General features: G+C 43.0%; 1 protein-coding gene across 12 annotated transcripts in view; it reads left to right on the top strand.

Moving 5' to 3' along the window:
• The first annotated feature begins 2,006 nt into the window (after window positions 1–2,006).
• PAM (peptidylglycine alpha-amidating monooxygenase) overlaps window positions 2,007–20,461 on the top strand; it is a 146,022-nt gene continuing 127,567 nt past the window's right edge. For all 12 annotated transcript variants that reach the window (XM_087741544.1, XM_087741543.1, XM_087741541.1 and 9 more), the window contains exon 1: window positions 2,007–2,024. The gene's annotated coding sequence lies outside the window, so the exon portion shown is untranslated. The remainder of the gene's footprint in view (window positions 2,025–20,461) is intronic.

Below are 20,461 nucleotides of genomic sequence, written 5' to 3'. Positions count from 1 at the left end.
ACTGAATCATTTTGCTCAGGGTAAGGTCTGAAATCCTTAGACTGGGCCTTTGCAATTAGAATGTTCAGTTTCATGAGCCAGATCAATAATATAAGGGGAGTCTGGCACAAACTTACATGAGCACTTAGTATGACAAAGAACTCTACAAAGAAATGCTGGCGTGACTCTGCAAATCAGCTGGAGCAAGTAAGTCATCATTTCTGTTTGAAAAGCTTAGTACTTCCTGTCATCAAAGAATGAAAACATCTTTGGGACACATTAATCACTCATTGCTTGCTATGTCCTATACTCCCACAAAGGCAAGTTTTCACCTTCTGAAGAAAAAGTACCAGGCATTTAAAAACAAAACAAAAATACACTGATGTGCTTTGAGCAATGTGAACAGGTTTTCAAAGGATTACTTCATGAAGCCTGTGTATCTTGCATTTTATATGAATAAGGAAAATCCTTCATCATGATAATACATCTAACCTTTGTAGAAATACTGAAACATCCATCACAGGCCCAATTACCCAAATTTGTTTTCACAAAGAAGTCGGTAATCTACATATAAAACAAGGTATTACTTTAACCTGAAGGTGGCAGAATCATGTTTTACCACATATATTTATCTTTTAAAGCGGCATTAAGACAGTCCTGTTTAAGAAATGAATGTTTCATTACAATGCCCCTGGAATATAGTACAGATTTGGGTCCTAATTCTTCCAGCTGATCTATGCAGATGGATATGCGAAGGTGTCCTGCATAAACCTGTTCAGCCAGAGATGCTGAGCAATGTTCACATGCAGTGGGTATGTGTGGTAAGATACAGCTCCTTGCAAGACATGCCCAAGCTTCAGCTTTCTGTTACGTTACAAATTCCACTGAAATCATCACCTTATTCAAGTACACTGGAGTTCAACAAGCTTCCAACAACAATCAGCATGTCTTGACTTCCACTCTTCATGACTGTGCCATTCTCAGCACCCGCCCCTCGGCGGTTACCTGAACGCTGGCTCCCCATTACCTTGAGCCAGTAAGTGCCGGGGGTTACCCGGGAGCTGTCACAGCTCCACCACCTAAACTCTAGATGGGACAAACTTGCTCATCCTCATAAAAGCCCGTGTTTGCCCTCGTTTGAGCTGCAAGCGCCCGTCGGGCTCTATCAGCGTTCACCGAGGCGAGGGGCGCACAGACCCCCGCGCACCGGGGCCTCCCGGATCGGCTTTAAAACCGCCCCCCGCCTGCGAGCGAGGCCTTCGCGCAGCGCTTCCCTCCCGCCGCCTGACACAGCCCGCGATCCCGCCACCGCACCCTCTTCACGCCCGGCACGGAGGGACTCCTCTCCCTCCCGGGACTGACAGTACGCGGCCCCACCGGCTCCTGCCCGCCAGGCGCGGCGGCAGCCACCGCAGCCAGCGGGCCGGGCGCTGCCCACGGCCTCCTGAACGCACCGGGGTGCCCCGGCCCACAGTCGGGATCCCCGCTCACCCCCACCGACCCCCTCGCGGGGAAAGCACTGCCTTTCCTTGAGGAGCCGCGACTCTGGCCGGGGCGCCTGAGCAGGCAGGCAGACCGACGAGACCGCCCGCACCGCGAGGAGACGGAGCGGTCTGTTCCCCCAGCCCGGGCTCACGCCGCTCAGACCCCGCCAGGCCAGCCCCGAGACCCTTCCCCGCGTCCCCCCCGCCGCTCGGCGGAGGCAGGCGCCGCCGGAGGAAGCGTCGCCGCCTCCCCCCGTCCCGACCCGTCCCGGGCCGCCGCGGGGACGGGCAGCGCCGTGCGCGCCCCCCCCACCCCCGCCGCTCCCCCGGAGAAATGCGCAGGCCGACGTGAGAGGCGCCTCGTCCCCCGCGCCGGGAGGGGCGGGGCGGGGCCGCGGTCGGGGGCGGGGCGTCGGGGCGGGCCGTCCCGCGGGGGCGGGGCCGGCGCGACGGCAGGAAGGGGGGCCGTGGCGACGGCGCGCGGCAGCCCCCGGTTGTTGTCGCCGCCGCCGCGCTGAGGCAGCTCGGGCGGGAGTCGGCGGCGCGGCGCGGCGCGCTCCCGTGAGTTTCCCGTGCTTCGCGTTAGCCCGGGCGCGGGGGCTGCGGGGCGAGGAGGAGGGAGTTGGAGTTGCGGTGATTTGCACCAGCCCCGCGGCGGGGGCCCGTCGTGGTCGCGGTCCCTTCTGCGGGTGGAGGGGCCCCGTGCCCCGTTCGGCGGCTGGGCGCTCGCCTCCGCCGGCTGCGCTGCCCCTTCCCAGGCACACGTGCCGCGGCGCCGCTCTCCGCCGGGCCGGCCGCGCTGCCCGAGGCGCGGCGCCTCGCCGTGGGTGCCTGAGGGAGGGCTGCCGGCCGCGGCGCGGGGGGAACCTGCCCGGGGGCCGCGGCGGCCCGGCCGCCGGGTCCGGCTCTCCCCCGGCGGGCTGCGGACTGCGGTGGCTGTGGCGCGGGGGGGGAGCCCGGTCCTGCCTGCCCCGGCCCCGGGGGCGGTGCAGCTCTGCCGCCGCCTGACGGGGTGGGCGCGCCGCGGTCTTCCTCGGATCTCGCCCTCCGCCCGCCGGGTCTTTGTGTCCCGCGTAAGAGCGACGAGAGGGACGAGCGTCGCCGGGGGGTGGCGGGGCGGCAGGGTCACGGCGCACTCCCCTCCCGCCAAAGTTTCCTGCGGCGCTCGGCGCCGCCAGCCCTTGCACCGCCGGCGCGGCGGGGAGAAAGCGCGGCCGGCTCCGGGCCGGGCGGAGGGCGGGGGGGAGCGGGGCGGCCGTCCCGGGGGCCGGTTCCTCCCGCTTGTCATGGGGTCCGGCTTAAAGGGACAGCGGCAGCGCGGGGGCGGTGCGCCTGGGCGGAATCCCGGCTGCCTGCTGCGGTGACGGGGAAGATGGCTGAACGCGGGAGAGCCGGAGCCCCTTTGGACTTTGGCGCTGTTCTGTTGAGGCTGTCGTTTCTTCACCTCTAGATGTCCAGCCGTGGAAAGCCGTCAAGTGTTGACATTTTGTTAGTCTTGACTTCCAGCTGTTTGGAGCTGTGGTGGTATGGTTCCCATTAGTCCCTGGGAGTGGCTTTTTTTTCTTTTTTTTTTTTTTTTTTAAGCCTCCGTTGCTCATTCTGTTAATTCTGTTAAAAACTCCCGTATTAGATCTTGTGTATTAGTTTTACGTGTCAGTCTCTCACAGTTTTGATTTGCATGTGTTTTTGAACATACCAGATAACTATTCACTTGCCAGCATGTGGCTATGCTGTGAGAATTGGTGTATGAACGGGTGGGTCCCAAGCCCTTCTGGAACGGTAAAACCACTATCAGTTCTCACGCTGTCTTGTGGACCACCAACATGGAGGTGCAGCATTGACAAGTTGGTATGTTTTACCATAGACTGTTTTCAGATCGCCTGCCTCAGGTGAGCATTCTTACAGGTTCCAATAAAAAGGAGAAATCGCTGACATTAATTAGAATTTTTAAGATACTTATTAAAGACTAAGTGTTTGTTTTGGCATGGAAATGGAATTCTTCTTATAAGAAGACAGGCTTTTTAATATCTCCTGTCTCTTCATGATATATCACTTGATATCAGTAAGGCCTTTTGTTTCCTTTTTGATTTGGGGTACACCTTTTGTGTCTTTATAGGTGTTCCAGTGTTAAAAGTATCAGTAATAAATCTAGCTTTCAGAAAATTACAGTTCAAACCCGAAATCTTAAACAAACTTAATTTTTTAAAATTATTTATGCATTAGATTCTTATTTATATTTCTGTTTTGTACTGTAGATCTGAAATCAGGAGTCTGTCTTGTACTGTAGATCTGTAATCAGGAGATATTTTTAAAAATAACTTTACTGGAAGATTGATGCATGTTTGCCAGCTAGTGCTTGCAGAAAAAATGGAAAGCAGGTTGAATTTAATCCTCACGTACTCAGCTAGTTTCTTTGATGTGGTGATCCCATCACTGGTGCAGGTGAAAATGGGAGGTCTAGGACGTAAGAGCTAACAAGTAGCCAAAAGCAAATACAGAAGACATGGCCCTTTCTTTGACAAATGGAGGCAGAGGTCTGCACAAGCATGTGTGCACACAGGCTCAAAATAATCTCAGAGATCTGATCCAAAATACAAACCCACCATTTCGTTGCTTTATCTGTTTCCTTGTCAACCGGGATAACCTCCAGGCTGCTGAGTGTCAAATAAAACAGGATACAATTGAATCTACCCTTCTGAAAGTTATTTCCCTGCATGTGGCTGATGCCACAAAATGTTCGGTTTAAGGGGAATTTCCTTCTTGATTCCTTACATATGTATCCTAAGGAACGGTGGTGTAAAATGCATACATATTGAAGACAAACTTGTTCGCAGCATATTGCTTCCATTTTACATGTAGTTATGGCTCAAAGGGAGCCAAGAGGTTGGGGTTTGTTCTGCAATCCTCATTTTACAGATTGACAGAAGTATCCATGTTGCATACTCAAGAACAATGGCATGTACAATGAAATGAAGACTATATTTAAAAGTCATTTTATAACTTGCCAGTTTTCCATTTAACACTTAATTGGATCTGGTCATCACTGGTGATATTTGGGATTAATAAATCTCCTGGGATGCTTACACATATAATAGTACTATCCAAAATTACAGCTATTAGTACAAACGAAGATTTGAGAAGTATCACAAATCAAGCCAAATGAGCTAGAAAAATTATTTCTGGTTTACACCTGAAAACAGTTTATAACAATTAGGATTAAACACTTTATGGAGTACTTTATACCATATCTGCCATATTCCACATAGTAGGTTATACCGTTTTGCATCTTTAGAACGATATCTGGTGCTGGCTGCTCTGAGCAGATTGTTGCTAGAATGGTTTACCAGTCTGGTCTAGAATGACAGTTTGTATAGTCAAAGTATTCTGAACAATTTTTTAAAAAATGTCTGCTTGAGGCGTCATAGTTCTGTCTCATGCTAAAGTGACAGAAAGAAACATTGGACATTCTCTAACTAGTGAGCTCAGTTGAAGTTCTGTTTTTTCATGCTGCAGAACTTGCACCAATCAAATAAATACAGGGTGTTTTCCCAAGACACAACTAAGTATTTTCTGACTATGTAAAATTGTAGTTTGGAAGGCAATGGAACCATTGAGACACTTAATATTTGTAGGATAGTACATAGTAGCTTTCCTTCCTTTCTGCTCGATACTGCTCTTTTTTTTTTCTTTTTTTTTCTTTTTTTTTTTTTTTTGGTAAGGCAGTGAGAACGTATAAAATTGAAATGCTGAAAGGCTGCTGAAAGACAGTGAGGATTTACAACATACTCCTTAATGAATAACTCCCTGCATTTCTCTGTGATAAGTGGAGGACTCCTTTCTAATGTCCTGTCAATCTTACCTGTATTCAGATTCAGTTTCTTCCAGTTGGCCAAGGTGAGGAAGAGAGGGTGTTATTTATACACTGCCCAGGGGTGTTGAATCAAGCTAAAAGTATTTTTGAAATAATGATTCAACATGTTCCTACAGAAAGATCTAAAAGTTTTACTTGAAAAATATTTTGATTCAGTATCTCTTAGCTTTTATGGGTTCTTTTATAATTTGTGTTAAAACAAATATTTCAATGCAATTTTGTAAATTTGCTATTAGAAGTATGTGGGAATGAAAGTGTGGAGTGCTTTGTATGTTAAGATTATGATAAACTTCTGCAAGCATAAGATGAAGTCAAGTAAGATTATGAGATATAACTTGTGACCATGTGAGCAAAGAACAAGCACGGACAAAGAAAAGTAGTGGAGGTATAAAGGGGAAGCAAAATTCATGGCTATACTGGCTTTTGAAACTTACTGTTCTTCAGGTATATGTCTAGATTTTTAAAAAAATTATTATTTTTGAGAAACACAAGTTGCATAGATACTCTTTTTCATCTCTCTGTGAGAACGTGAATGAAATGTAGAAGTAGCCTCTAAAAGGATATGTGCAGATTATATGTGAAGAGGTGCCAAAAGAAGCAAGCTTTTCTGGTTTAGTTAATGGAAACGAGCTGCCTGGCCGCTGTCTAAGGAAGACACTTAGCAGTCTTCAGTTGGAAGAGCTCTGTCATAACAGCACTCCATGTACTGTGAGCACTTACCGTACTTTTTACAGGAAGGGATTTTCTCGCTCTTCCTCCACCCATCAATGTATTGTGTTATTGTTAATCAAAATACTCAATTAGAGGAATCCACCATTTTACACAAAGGAAAAAAGTGTGTTTTGCCAAAACCAAAAGGCAATAAATGATAACCTAAGCTGTTCCTGCTGCAGTGATGAACTTCCTACATTTTATGCAACAGATGTCACTTGGCAAATGGTCTGTTTTAAGATACCGCGGTTTGGCAATAGCCAAACAGGATGTGTAACCAGATGAAGTGAAAGAGTTTGAAGTCCAGCAGCTCACAATGGACAGAAGGAAACATAAATTTTATTTTGAACAAAACCAATTTCAGTAACTCGTATTTGTTATCTCATAGATTTATTTCATCCTTTCATACTCATGCTTTTGCAGTCCTACATTTATGAAGACCAGGACAGATGGGTATCCCATCAATCTGACTAGGATTACTTGCAGTGAGAAGGGGAGCAAGGGATGCTGGCTGTCAAGTCCTCCTCATGTCTTTTGGGTTATTCTTGACTGGTAATGATTTTGCATGATCTTTGCTGCGTTTATGTTCCCTTTTGACAAAGAATGCCAAGAGTGGTGTTGAGTCATATCCCATATTTGCAGTTCATGTATGTGGTACGGTCTCACACTCCACCAGTGCCTGCCTTTCTGTTACCAGTATTCTTTCTTGGGTTTTATGACTCCATTTGATCTCTGTATTTGCAGCAAGTGTGCCATTCTTCTTACTCCTGCTCTGCTGTTTTAATCTGTGCTGTTGTACATTCATGGTCCTGGTGTACTAATAGAATATTTACTATATAAATATCTACAAAAGAAAGGTATTGCAAAAGTTTATAGTCTGTTTTAAAATCATCTGTCTCTCTGTCACAGTCCCTAGTGTGTAGGGTTAATCAAGGCTTAAATAACTTTAAAAAAAAAGAAGTTTGCTTCTGACACTCCCATTGGATGTTGCAAGTGGCCTACTCATTTTCAGAGTCATCTTTGTTCGTGTATGCCTCAGGTCTTTCATACTTGGAAACAAAAAGGGATTATGAAGAAATACTTATATTGAACTTAAGATTTGTGAAACCTTTCTTTCTTTCTTTCTTTTTTTTTTTTTTTTTTTTTTTTTTTTTACACAGGGCTAGATTAACACTAGAGGACCACTATAAAGCTATAGAAGATTTGGTTTGCTTTTATCCCTTCCACCCAAGTACACAAATGAGTTTTTTATTAGCTGTACATTTGCTTTCCGTTGCAGACCTGTAAATAATGTCTTTCAATCCATGTGATAAAACAGTTATCTTAGGGTATGCTGTGGATCATCATTTTTTTTCTGGCTTGTTTCAAAAATGTCCATCTAATTTCCAGCCTAGATTATTCATGGCCTTCATATACTCTTTTGTTCTTGTTTAGTACAGGAGCTTAATTCTTAGTTCTTTCCCTGTGATTGGTATATACTTTGGTTTATTTATAGAGAGCAATCATGTTTACTTTTAGACTTTATGTTGCAAGGCTGAACAATCCAGTCTGTCTTTGTCTCGTTACGTACTGGGAAAATTAAGAGCTTGTTGGATTCAGCTTGGAGGAGAGAAGGCTGAGGGGTGGCCTCATTGGTCTACAGCTTCCTCAAGGGCGGCAGCGGAGGGCGAGGTGCTGATCTCATCTCTCTGGTGACCAGCGACAGGGCACGAGCAAATGGAATGAAGCTGCGTCAGGGAAAGTTCAGACTGGACATCAGGAAAAGGTTCTTTATGGAGAGCGTGGTCGGTTACTGGAACAGGCTGCCCAGGGAAGTGGTCACGGCACCAAGCCTGTCAGACGATGCTCTTAGTCATATGGTTTAGTTTTAGGTAGTCCTGTGAGGAGCAGGGAGTTGGACTCGATGGGTCCCTTCCAACTCGAGATATTCTGTGATTCCAGTAGCTGTTTCTCCTACTGCCTGCAGTTTGAATGCATCTTTCTTGCACATGGTGACAGGGACTGTACTTGATGTTGCACATGAAGACAGTGACACTAGTATAAGCAGATATGTAATAGAGAGAAGCTGAAATTACTAAATGCCCTTTAAAATTGCTTTTTATTGTTGCTATTTGTTATTTTGAGTACATCGTAGTAGTTGTGATTATGTAATCACCTGACGCATCTGTTCTTTCCATCTGATAAACTGGTAGCTAAGAGCAGAAAGTCCCAAAGTGTTTGATATAAAAGCAGAAATTAAAAAATAGATACTTCTGTTGTTTTGATTCTCAAAATTATCAGTTTCTTTTCTATGGCAGTGTGATCTGCCTGTGAATGAGTAGTATCTCTTCAGTCCTACTTCTGCAGATTCTATAGCTTCTCTTCTATATTTTGTGGCAGTTTCCTTTATGCAAATACTAAGGCTGTATTTTTGAAACACTCTTAGTTAATGAAACTCTATCACTTCACTCTTGTTTCAATGCTAGTTGCAGTTGTCTTTCTTTAATCACTCATACTGATTTTTGGTTTGTTTTTATTTTGTTTTGTTTTGTTTTTTTACATCTTCTAATGCAGTTTCTTTGAGCTTAACTAACAATTTTCCATGTTGTAGTATGGATGAAAATATACTGAATTCCCCTTCCCTGACCAGCTCTACTGCATTTTCTGTCTGGGGGAAGGATCTTCTATTTCACCAAAGAAAGATGTTATAATCTGCCAAGATGATGTAAGTAAATTCATATTTCATTTCTTCTGCCACTCCATTTTTCATTTTTCTCTGTCTCTAATTATTCTTTACTTCAGAATCTGTTGAATTTCCCCTTCTCTTTGATTCTGTTTTATGAAAAGCACCTTCAGGGAAACTAAAATGAATTCATGTACAGGTACATAGGTGTTAAGTAGAAGTAGCTCCAAGGTACATTTATAAACTACAGGATGATGGTCAGCCTTGTACACTTAAAAAGGCTATCTTATACTTCCTACAATAAGTTTCTGAGGTCTGTAGCTTAGTAGCTTGTAACATTGTCAAATTTTTAAGTATGGGTGGTGAAGTCTTCCATGCCAGGGTTCAGGTCTTACTTCGCTGTGAAGACAATACAGGACCAAGAGGCTGAGATTAGAAGAGAACTTGAGAAGACAGGCTGGAATGGGTCATATATCTAACCTGCGTTGCAGCAAGTGTGTTACTTTGCCTGTCTTTATTAACAGGTATTTGAAAGATTACATCAATAATTACTGAGTGTAGTTGGATTCTTCATTCTGTGAGGTTCATTAACGTGCATTCATAATCCAGCATCAGTGATACACAATTACACTTACCTTCTTCATCCACATCTTTCCAAGAAGCCATAGCCTTTTCTTTTAGAAGCAGATACCCATCTGTCATCTATGATTCCTCCCTGTACCACTTCCCAGTTGAGTCAACTCTTTGTGAAACTATGTGCTTACATCTGTTCAGGTACTGAAGTTGGTTGTAGTCCAGTGTTTTATCCACACCAACAGCGCTTATTTCTTTGGGGATGTTTTTGATTCTGGAGTGCCAGTGATTATTTTGCTTTACAAGTCAGCTTCCTTTAATAGAGTTCTTTCCTCCTTGAACCTCGTTTGTGGGCCCTAAAGCTGGATATTTTCAGGAGTGGAGAAGATGAACTTGAAAACTGATCAAGACAGCCTTGCACGCTTACAGCAGTCCATTTAAATAGGGGAGAAAAAAATTATGAAAGCTAGCTTTCATTTTAAATCAGCAGTGCTCCGTTGCAAACTTTTGTGCTATATTCTTTGGTTTTCTGTGGATTATTTATATTCAGACTGGTTAAATTCAGTTGGTTTTAATTCCTTTTGCAAGCATGTTGTACCCTGAACTCAAGTTAAGGAGCTGGATTGCATGGTACTAAGAATCCCAATCTCATTATGGAAGAGATTAAGGATTTCTGGTGGATTGTAATGCATCTTTTTTATCCTGACTTAAAATAGCTTTTCCTTTCTGCTTGCTTACTGGCATTTGTATTGAAACAGTGTTAATATATTTTGATCACAAAATTATTAATTTTTTAAGTATGTTAATTTAGAGTAGTTCTTTCAGAAGAACTTTCTGTGATACCTAATTTTAGAGTACCAAGCTATTCCTGTACAAGCTATTCCTATATACCATAGCTTTTATTGCATGTGACAGTCATGAGAATATTTATTAAACAGGGATTTCTAGTTTTGTTTCTTTTTGACTGCAAAAATGTGCTTACTAATCCTTTTTTTCTTTTTTTTTTTTTTTTTTTTTTTTCCTTTCTCTTTGGCTGTCTCACCAGGCTTTCTCCCTGTGAGATTAATAGAGAATCACAGGATGATTGAGATGGGAAGGAGCCTTTGGAGATCACATAGTATAACACCCCACTCCCACCTCCCACCCCGCCACCCCCCACTACTTAAGCAGGTTCAGCTTGATCAGGTTGCCCAGGACTGTGTTCAGTCAGGTTTTGAGTGTCTCCATGGATGGAGACTCCACAGCTTCTCTGGGCAGCCTTCTCCCATGTTTGACCACACTCATAATAAGCAAGTGTTTTCTTTTGTTCAGACAGAATTTCTTGTGATTCAGGTTATGCCCATTGCCTCTTGTCTTGTCAGTGGGCACCACTGAGAAAAGTCTGGCACTCTCTGCTTTCACCCCACGCCAATCAACCTAATATTTATATGTATTGATATGGTTCTACCCCCTTCTCAGCAAGCCTCCTCCTCTTCAGGCTATAAATAGTCCCACCTATCCTCATATGGCAGATGCTTTAGCCCCTCAGTCATCTTTGTAGCTCTTTTCTGGACTTGCACCAGTATGTTGATGTCTCTCTTGTACTGGGTTGCCCAGAACTGGACACAGTGTGGCCTGACCAGTACTAGCTGGAACCTGAAGTATCACTTCCTTCAACCTGCTGGTGGTGCTATTCCTCAAGCAGCTGAGGGTGCCCCTGGCTGCCTTTGCCATGAGTGTACTTTGCTGGCTCTTGTTCACCTTGTCCACCAGGGCCTTTCCTGCAAAACTACTTTCCAGCTGGTCAGCCCCCAGCCTGTACTAGTGCATGGGGTTGTCCCTTCCCAGATGCAGGACTTGAGTTTCCCTTGGTTCAAATTCATGAGGTTTGTGTTGGCCCCTTTCTTCAGCCTGTTGAGGTCTGGATGGCTGCAAGACCCTCTGGTGTATTGGCCACTCCTCCTAGTTTGGTGTCATCTGCAGACTTGCTGAGGGTGGACTCTGCCCTGCCATCCAGATCATTAATGAAGCTGTTGAACAGGACTGGAGCCAGTATTGACTCCTGAGGTACACTGCTGGTGACCGGCCTCCCGGTGGACTTTGTGCCACTGATTGCTACAGCCCTTTGAGCCTGGCAGTTCAGCCAGTCCACCTCACTGTCTGTTTTTCTAGACCATATTTCACCAGTTTCTTTGTGAGGATGTTATGAGAGACTGTAAAATACACATACTTGGGTGACTAAGTCTGTTTAGTTAAAATAACAGTTTTCCAAACTGGTGTGTTAAATGGCTATTCTGGAGATTCACAGAGAAGCAAAACACTTATCTGGGGATTCCAAGTCCACCTGCTGCTACACGGTATGGGTCCAACTCTAGCAATGTCTTGAGGTTGGTTTTGCTGACAATAGCTTTGCAGGTCTGAAAATGTGTTTCTTTAGAATGTGATCTCAAAATCTAAAGTTGACTTAAATTGTTAGTTGACAAAGCAATTTATGTGAAAATACCTTCTAATTCCCATAAGAAATTGCCCATATAATTTACTCAGGAACAAAAATTATCTTTCATATTTTCCATAAGTCACAAGCTGTGATGGAAGTGGCAGTGAGTTATTATGGTCTGTCTTTTGTGGAATGGACCTGAATAAGTCTATCATGCCAAAGATGTTTTAACATTATAGTTTGTATGAAAGAAAGATAGTAACTCTTACTGATGAGAATAATGTGTATTTCTCTCTGTAAGAGGTCAGTAGCCCATAGCAGTGGTTATAAAGCAATCTCTGCAAGGGTCATCAAGGCATGGGGGTCTTCCCATACACACCTATTTCCAAGGCTTCCTTTCCTGGCATCCTCAGATGTTGACCAGCACAGACATCTCTTAAAAATAGGCCTTTTAGTTCCCACCAGAGTGTTCGTTGTCCCCAAAAATAGGCCAGGCAGGTGGGACTTTGAGCATCGCTGTAGGCCGCAGATTGCTGAGAGATGTTGCTGCGGGCTAGCGCAATGCTGAGACTTCCTGGGGAGGGATACCCATATCTACTTTCTGCAAAACCGGTGAAAAGCATGACTTTTTATGAAATACATGTTGCAGAACATACTGAGGAGTACTGGCTAAGTGTTCTGAAATTAAGACTGTAGTCTCCAGCACCTGGGCCAGTATCTTGGCAGGGATCAGTATAAACAAGCTTGTCCATCCAGTGCCAAGATACACCCCTCTTCGGTTTCAGGCAGGAACCTGGTAGGCATTGCTGTATGGTGATGGCCTATCAATAGTTTGTAAGTGGTGTAACCTCGGACTCCTGCCCTCCTGTTCAGATTTATTAATGCTTGTGGCAGCACCGTTGGCCAGTTCCACCAAAGTGTGGGTGAGTGGGTGGGTACAAGAATTCGCGATTGTTTTTCTGGTGAGGTATTAGTATGCTCTACTAAATGGCTCCACAAGGTTCATGGGGTATATGATAAACCCGTGCTGCCTGGTTTTCACCAGCCCACTGCTGAACTTCTTGTCCTTGGAATTACAACCGTTATCTGATTTAATATGGGAATACCTAACCATTAGCTTAAAAAGTGAAGGTCTTCATAGTGGCCTTCTGGTCGACATGAGAAGTAGACAATACAACCAGGTGGTTGTACGTGTATCTGCCATCACCAGTATTTATTGGAAACCCTGGCCTTTTGGAAATGGCCCAATGTAATGTCTGTCAGGTGTGGCCTGGGGCTACCCAGTGCTTTATGTAGGGCTGTTGTGGCAGTTTTCTTCTATTAATTTGCAGATCTAGTATTCTTGAAAGGCATTTTGAATGGCCTCTCTGGAGCAAGGAATGCCTCTATTTTGTCCCCATCTGTAGGTAGCAACTATTCCTGAATGACCTGACTTCCTATGAGCCCACTAGGCTAACACTTCCTCATTGGGTGATATAGTAGAAATACATACCTTAGCTAACTGATCAGTAACAGCATTGTTTTCCTACTCTGGCTCACCATGATGCGAAGTGTAGGTATCTGCATGTCTTACCCAGAGAGCAATGGTTTTGCCCTTGCTCTGTAGTGTTTACCAAATCTTTCCACCAAAGAAGTTTACCGTGTATCATCCAGTGATCTGCTTGACATTTAGTAGCCTACAGTGTGAGACCTTTTTATACTGCCCAAGAGTCAGTATAAAGATTTCTGAAGTTGATGGTTCTTCCAGCAGTGTAGCTGCAGCCATCAATTTGACATATTGGCTGCTCCCCCCTTCCCTTGATAGGTTAGGAAGGTTTGCCCAGCCATTTCAAAGGCTGCTGCTTTCCATTGCCGTTTTTCTTCCACATATCTTGCTGACCTATCAGTGAACCATACATTCTGCTTCTGCTCTTGGGTTAATTGCTTATATGGTGGGGCCTGCTGTGCCCAAGATGGAGGCAGACCAAGTGGTGGAGGCACACTGTCATTACCCAGGCCAATTTGTGGTGTTTTCTCCTGTAAGGCACACACTTACTTTGGGCTGGGAAGTGTAAGCGTAGAAATGCACCATTTCCATTTCACAATGTTAATCTGTTGCACCTTCCTAATTTACTGACTGGAGTCATTTGATGGTACCCACTGCAAAATTGGGAGCCCTGCTGTCAGTAACCTTGGCCTCTTGGGTGATTCTTTCTGTTTCAGCTAGGGCTGAATAAGCAGCCCAAAGCTGTTGTAGTTTTGCGCTGATGGGGGCAACCTCTGAGACCAAAAGCCCAATAGTGTGTACCACCTGTCCCCTTGCTGCCAGAGGCTCCAATAAGCCATGTCATCATCCGATACTAGGGCTTCAAGCTTGAAAGGCTTATTGGCTAGTTTTTGACCTAAAACTACCGTGTGGGAAACTGCTTTCTTTACTTGGTCAAAGGTGGCTCTTACCTTTTCTTCTGGAAATAACCGACTTTTATTTTTCTTACTATAGTATATAATGCTCTTAATATCTGGGCCAAATAGTGTATAAATTTCCTCTGAAACCCTCAAAGACCAATAAATCTTCTGTGTTTCTACTTTGCTCTGCATTTCTGCCATATAAAGCATGGTTTGTTTAGCTGATTTGGGCATCATTCTGCAAAGTCCCTCCCGAATTATCCTTTCAAATTTTGCCTCTGTGGCAGATTTCTGAATTTTGTTGGGGTTAATTTCCCAACCATGATTTTGCATTGTCTCTATAACATTACTCAATGCTTCTCCGACTTCTTGTTCAATGGGACCAGCGGTCCCCCCAGTTATGCAGATAACATCATGTGCATAGCTGAGCTATTTACAATGTGGGGAAGTATTGAAATCTTCCAAACACTGGGCTACCAGCCCATGGCAAATCATGGGGCTGTGTGGATACCTCTGGGGCAGTACTGTGAAGGTGTAGTGCTGACCCCAGCATGACCATGCAGGTTGCTCTTGTGGTTCATTAGCAGCTGGAATGCCAAAGAAAGCCTTTGCTTGATCCCACGCAGCATGCTACAGCTTCAGATACAGCTCGCTGGAGGAGAGTGATAATGTCGGGCACTACCACTCTAAGTGTGGGGCAGCCTTGTTTAGCGATCATTAACCAGCTGTCATTCTCTGGGAGCTGTCAGGCATTTTCACTGACCAGATGGGGCTGCTGAATGCGGTCTCTGAATAACTCTAGCCTCTAATAGCTGTAATCATCTGGGCGATCTCTATGTAGCCTCTGGGCAGCCTGAACTGTTTGGATGCAACTCGTTTTGAGGGAGGCTCCAAATTAGCAAGAACTGTAACCACTTTTCCCACAGTGATAGTATGAACTCCAAAAGAATATTTGCCCCCTGCTGTCATGAAAGTTTTACCTGCCAACGAGGCATTCCCAGTAATATATTCATGTAGGTAGGAACCCAGTTTTAATAGCAAAACAATTTAACAAGCAGGTTCTTCTACACGCCCCCTGCCAAGGGATTAATTTTAATCAGTTTATTTTTCAGATATAGGGATGGGTCCCTGTGAATTGCAGTGACTTCAGGCCTGTAACCATTAGAGCCATCACCCGCTGATGGTTATGACTGCTCCAGTGTACTGTCAGCAGAATATAAAGTTTGCTACTTCCCTATGGGACCCCAGCCACCCATTGCACCTCTGGGGGGAAAGATCCAAATCTAGTCAATTGATATGGGTTTTGTATGTGAGCCACCAGGTTGGGGTAATCGATCGGTCCTGGTGTACACTCCCTTTCCCCACTGAATGGGGGAGCAGAGGGTGTAATCAGTCTATCCACTGTCCTGATTTCTTTTTGTGGTCTGTTTTTTCCTTTCACTTGTTTATATTTTATATTTATTTATATTTTTAATATATATTAATTTATATGTACATTTTATGTATGTAAATAGAGGGTGGCTTCCTATCAATTTTGTCTTTTGGGACCCTGGAGTGGAGTAAAACTAAAACCATCTCATTTGGGGTAACTTTTTTCTGTTGCAGAGGATATATCCACAGAGTGTACACACTGTATCTTCCCCTGACAAGCAGGAGGATTGTTTCGTTCATGATACCCACTGGCACACAGCACAGTCTGGCACAGGGAGGAGTGCAGCACTCCAGCAGTAATGCCTGTGCTGCCTGTGCTGCCCATGCTAACATACGGGCTTCCCAAGCCTTGAGTACAAGGCCTGATAGAGCAGACATGGCTTGCCCCAACTCCTCAAATGCAGTGTCTTCCACAGGGCTACCAATACACATCATGGTTTGTTCAATTTGAAATGATTGGGACAGAATTTAAAGAGGAGATAGTGAACAGAACATTTCAGAGCAGGCTTCTTTTTAGCATAAGAAGAGGTCTTTTTCAGGCTCATAGTCATATCACTTTTGAAAGCAGAAGTGCACATAATGAGTATTTGTCCATTGATGTTGTGTGTTGAAAAAGCTGATAAAGCTGAGACTATATCTGACGTGAAACAAAATCAGTAATGACCAGATATCATGAAAAAAGCATGTTGCAGTGAAACTTTCTCACCTTTCTTTCTAAAAGGAGTTGATCAAACAAAAGGACATTGTATTTGTCTGCCTTGGCTTTGGACCATATACTGCTTCTATCCTGAAAAGTTTGATATCAGATTTTTTCCTAATGGGATGTAGAATGCTCATTGCTTCTTTTTAACTGCTTTTGTCTAATGTGATCCGTTTCATCTTCAAAAGAAATTGAATTGAACAAAGTGAATAGCTACCAAATCTTCTGTTTTGCTTGCGGGGAAAAAAAAATATTCAGAGCTGCATTTAGAGACCCATTACTATTTTTATCTAGTCTTCAGAAGACATCTCTGATTTGGAGGTTGGTCTTCGTACAGTAGTCTCAGTGTCATGTGATACTTACCCTTTTTTTCCTAGGGATGTGTGAGGATAATACAGATAGATAATGCAATATTACATTACCTGTATCATTATATCGATTCATGTATGTTATTGCACTCATCATGCATATCAGTGGAAATTGTGGGCATGTGTAGTGAATTGGTGATAATTCAGTTCTTTCGCTTGCCTTAGTTGGCTTTTGAATCTACTCAGACTGGAAGCAATATTTCAGACTTGGTTGGGTTTTTTTAATTATTATTATTTTTTTAATAGGCATCAGAGCTAGCAACTTGTTAAGGAATTGGGAATGTTTTTTGGTTGCTTGCAGAAAGTCAGATCAGCTTGTTGGATATACTTCTGCCATTGTGGTAACCTTGTGGGTCTTGTTTGTGCATTGTGGTAATGGGTCTTTTTGATACTGTGTTATTTCTTTGCCATCATTTTGCCTGCTGGTAAAGGTATTCGTAGTTAGCTAATGTAGCAAGGAAGCTGTCTGTTCATCTGTCTACTTGTGACTATTGCAGTAGCTGCTGGTTCAGAAATGAATTGCAGGCATGATTTTGATTAATTAGAATCAATCTGGTTTGGAAAACTTGTTTTGAAATGACGTAGCTTTCCTCAGATGTCTGTGCTTAGTCATGGGAGAGGATCTTGTATCTGTGGAAGTGTTTGGTTCTTTGGTCTTCCCAAGACTATACTCCGGCTTGTACTGAGGTTTGGCTTTATCCTGTTCTTGCTGCTTTGGAGTAAATAATTAGCTTCTAGCACCAGTTCTCTTGCTTTTTAGATAATATGGTAGTAGAAAACTTGCTGGTATTTTCGGTGGATTCATTTGCATGTGTTTTATTCTTACCATATTGTGTTTTACAGCCTTGAGCTTCAAGAAGATGCCTAAAACATTAATTGTTATTGTTACTTTTCCATAACAGTATAAATAAATATTCTTATGTAACTAATCTTTGACTTTATGGAAATATCCTCATACTTTAAAAGACGATTTCTTTGCACTGCTGTAGATATAAAACTTGTTAGCTGTGCAATACTTAGAGATGAGCCCATAACTGTAGAGTTAGAGTGCACTGTAGCTGGGAGGTTTGGTGGCATATTTTAAGCAGCTATGTTATCAAGATTGCATGAACTTTTTTTAAGCTAACATGATTTAAATGATTATCAGGGCTTTAAAAGAAGTGTGCCTCATGAGAACTGTGTCACTCAGTCTGTAAGTTCTGTTTAAAATGTATTTTAATACAGTAGTTAAATAATTGTATAGAATATGGATTTTTTTTGTTTGCTGCTTTTTTCTCATTTCAGGGTAGTTGCCATTGCTAGCTAGTTTTGTTGCTGTTGTTGTCCTGTGTTGTTGTCGTGTCCCCCTCCTCCCCCCCCCCCCCCCAATTTAATTTATTTTTTTAAATGGCCTTGCTCTAGATCCAGAAACAGTGACTAGGAGGGAAATGGATCTAACAGACCTAGTACAACTCTGTCTCTATAGGGAAGTCAATTTTCATTACAAGTGCTTCCTTTATTGACAACTCTGATACTTGAATTGTATAAAATTAAAATTGGAAAAATACATTATGAGTGTAAGAACAATGACACTGTTGTTATATCTCAAAGATAAAGTGAAATAAAGTTTCAGGATAGTGTAGCAGTATTAAACAAGTTCTCTCAAATCAACATTGGTGCTTAGACATCTTAGAAAATCTGCTATGAGGCTTTTAGAGTTGCAATGTCACACTCCCCAAGCTGGAAGTATTGTTTTTGCATGTGGAAAGTACCTCTAGGTGATGTTAGCAGTGTTCTGTAGTACCTAGTGTTAGAGCCTAACAACATGAATCAAAAGCAGCTGGCCTTGGACAAGCGTATTCCGTTGGTTTTATTAGTTTCAGGAGACCTGTCTCCTAGTGCTTCATAGTCTAACACCTTTGCTTTTTTCAGGATCTGGTATGACAGTAAGGAGTAAAAGAATAAGGTGATGTCAAGAAGGTTTTAAAATGAATTCACATTAGAAACTAAGCTTTAAAAAAAAAAGACCACATAAAAGCTCAGAAACTGCAAACTAAGAATTTTTCTAATGAGTATAGGAGCAATGTCAAAATGTAGAAGATGGCTTGTACAAAATATTGCACATAAAGTACTTTCCTAATGTCAAGCTGAAGTGTTTTCTGAAAATGACTTGCAAACAAAAAGGATTAATGATTTAATTAATCTCAAACCCAACACTTTTTATTTGCATAAGTGCAGTTTCCTGTCATCTTCAGGCAATTTGCACGTTTTTGCTGCTATAAATAGTGTTCTCATTATTTAGTTACTCTGTTTGACCTCGTTGAGTCAGGTTCTGTTCTGACTATCCATTTAGTGGACACATTTGTACTAAATACATTTGCAAAATAGACTATAAATTATTATCTTGTTATACTTCAGTCCTTTTTGAAGAATTTATTTTCACTGTGAAATACAACATGAAAGTTTCTTAAGGTTCACGTTTCTTGGGATGTTGGCAGTTTCAGCCCTAAGATACCATCTGTAGTTACTGAGGTTTGTTGGTAATCTTGGACAAATATGTGTGCCAGAAAAAGGGGTAACCATGGATTAAAGCCACCTTTGTGGCTGGAGTTCTTGATACTGCCAAGATTTTCTGGAAGCAAGTTAATGGACCCTTCTGGCTGTGGGCAGAGCTGCCTGCCACTCCTGCCTGTTATTTCCTGTCCCCGTGGCTCCAGATACCCATCCTCCATGTTGGCTCTTACCCAGACTGACTTTTTCCCCTGTCTTGTTCTGTCTCTCTTTTCAGCCGGTCTCAGTTTTTCATTTTTTTCAACCAATTGACTTCCAATGTGGACTGTATTTTCTTCAAAATTGTTGCCATTAATTTCTCCCTTGCTCTAGTCAGACAGTCTCTGATTTGAAATTTGGGCATTTCTCCTCTGTTTCAATGGCAAGGAAGTGGGGGAGAGGGGAAATTAAGGGAAAGATAATTTTCCTGCTTTTAGTTCAGATAACTGTATCTGTCACCTGACCTTGTCTTGTCAAAACCTTTTATGTCAGGGGCGGGGGGGGGTGGCGAGGCAAGGAGTGCTATTTTGACAATACTGCCCACAAGTATGAGAATGTTAGAGCTGTTACGGTTAGTACTTGTAGTCGTCTTGGTTTGTTTTATTTTTTTCTACCAATGCCGTTCAGAACAGTTGCTTGTCAACAAATACTGTTACTGGAGGATAATCTCATGTGTTTGCCATGTTTCTGAGAGATTTTTCTTTTCCTTTTTTTTTTTCTTTCATTTTTGGAGACTTCTAAAAGTAATTCAGCTTCAGAGTTATGTCTTCAAAATATTCATTCAAAACAGATGTTTACCTATAACTGGCTTTTCTAAATTGGGCTGGCTTTCTGTAGTTTTTGTTGTTTCATATTTCTATTCTGTTTATAGTTCATGAGTTTTGTGCCCTCTTTTGAACTGGATTTATTTCCATCATGTGGTATTTTCATTTAATACTGAGGACTTTTTTTTCCTTGAGCAACTGAGGTAGGGAAATCAATACAGAGTTACCACTTTATTGAAATGTAGAAGGCCACTGTTGAAAACTTACTTATTCAGACTGACCTGAACTTTTGGATTTGTGTTCTTATTAGATGCTTTCAGGAGCAAATACTTCCAAAGAATGGAATACGTTTTCTAGTAATATGTAGGATTTATTCTTTTGGTCAGTGCTAAGAAGCTGTATGTTCACAACAGGGCTCTGTCTTCCTATAGTTACTGTGGTTTTCAGTAATCACTAAGGCTTTTCTTTGGATGATATTCAGATCATGAAGATGTCCATCTGTGTCTTATTTCATCTTCTTTCATCCCTGTCAAGACACCTTGACCTACATAAAATCTCAGTAGTTTGCTTAGGAAAAGTTTTTGAGTT

The sequence above is a fragment of the Nipponia nippon genome, unplaced genomic scaffold (assembly GCF_047370975.1).
Source record: "Nipponia nippon isolate SJK-2023a ecotype South Korea unplaced genomic scaffold, ASM4737097v1 scaffold_8, whole genome shotgun sequence".
Classification (NCBI taxonomy): Eukaryota; Metazoa; Chordata; class Aves; order Pelecaniformes; family Threskiornithidae; genus Nipponia; species Nipponia nippon.
Note: the sequence above shows the minus strand (reverse complement) of the source record. Positions and strands in the feature narration are given on the sequence as shown.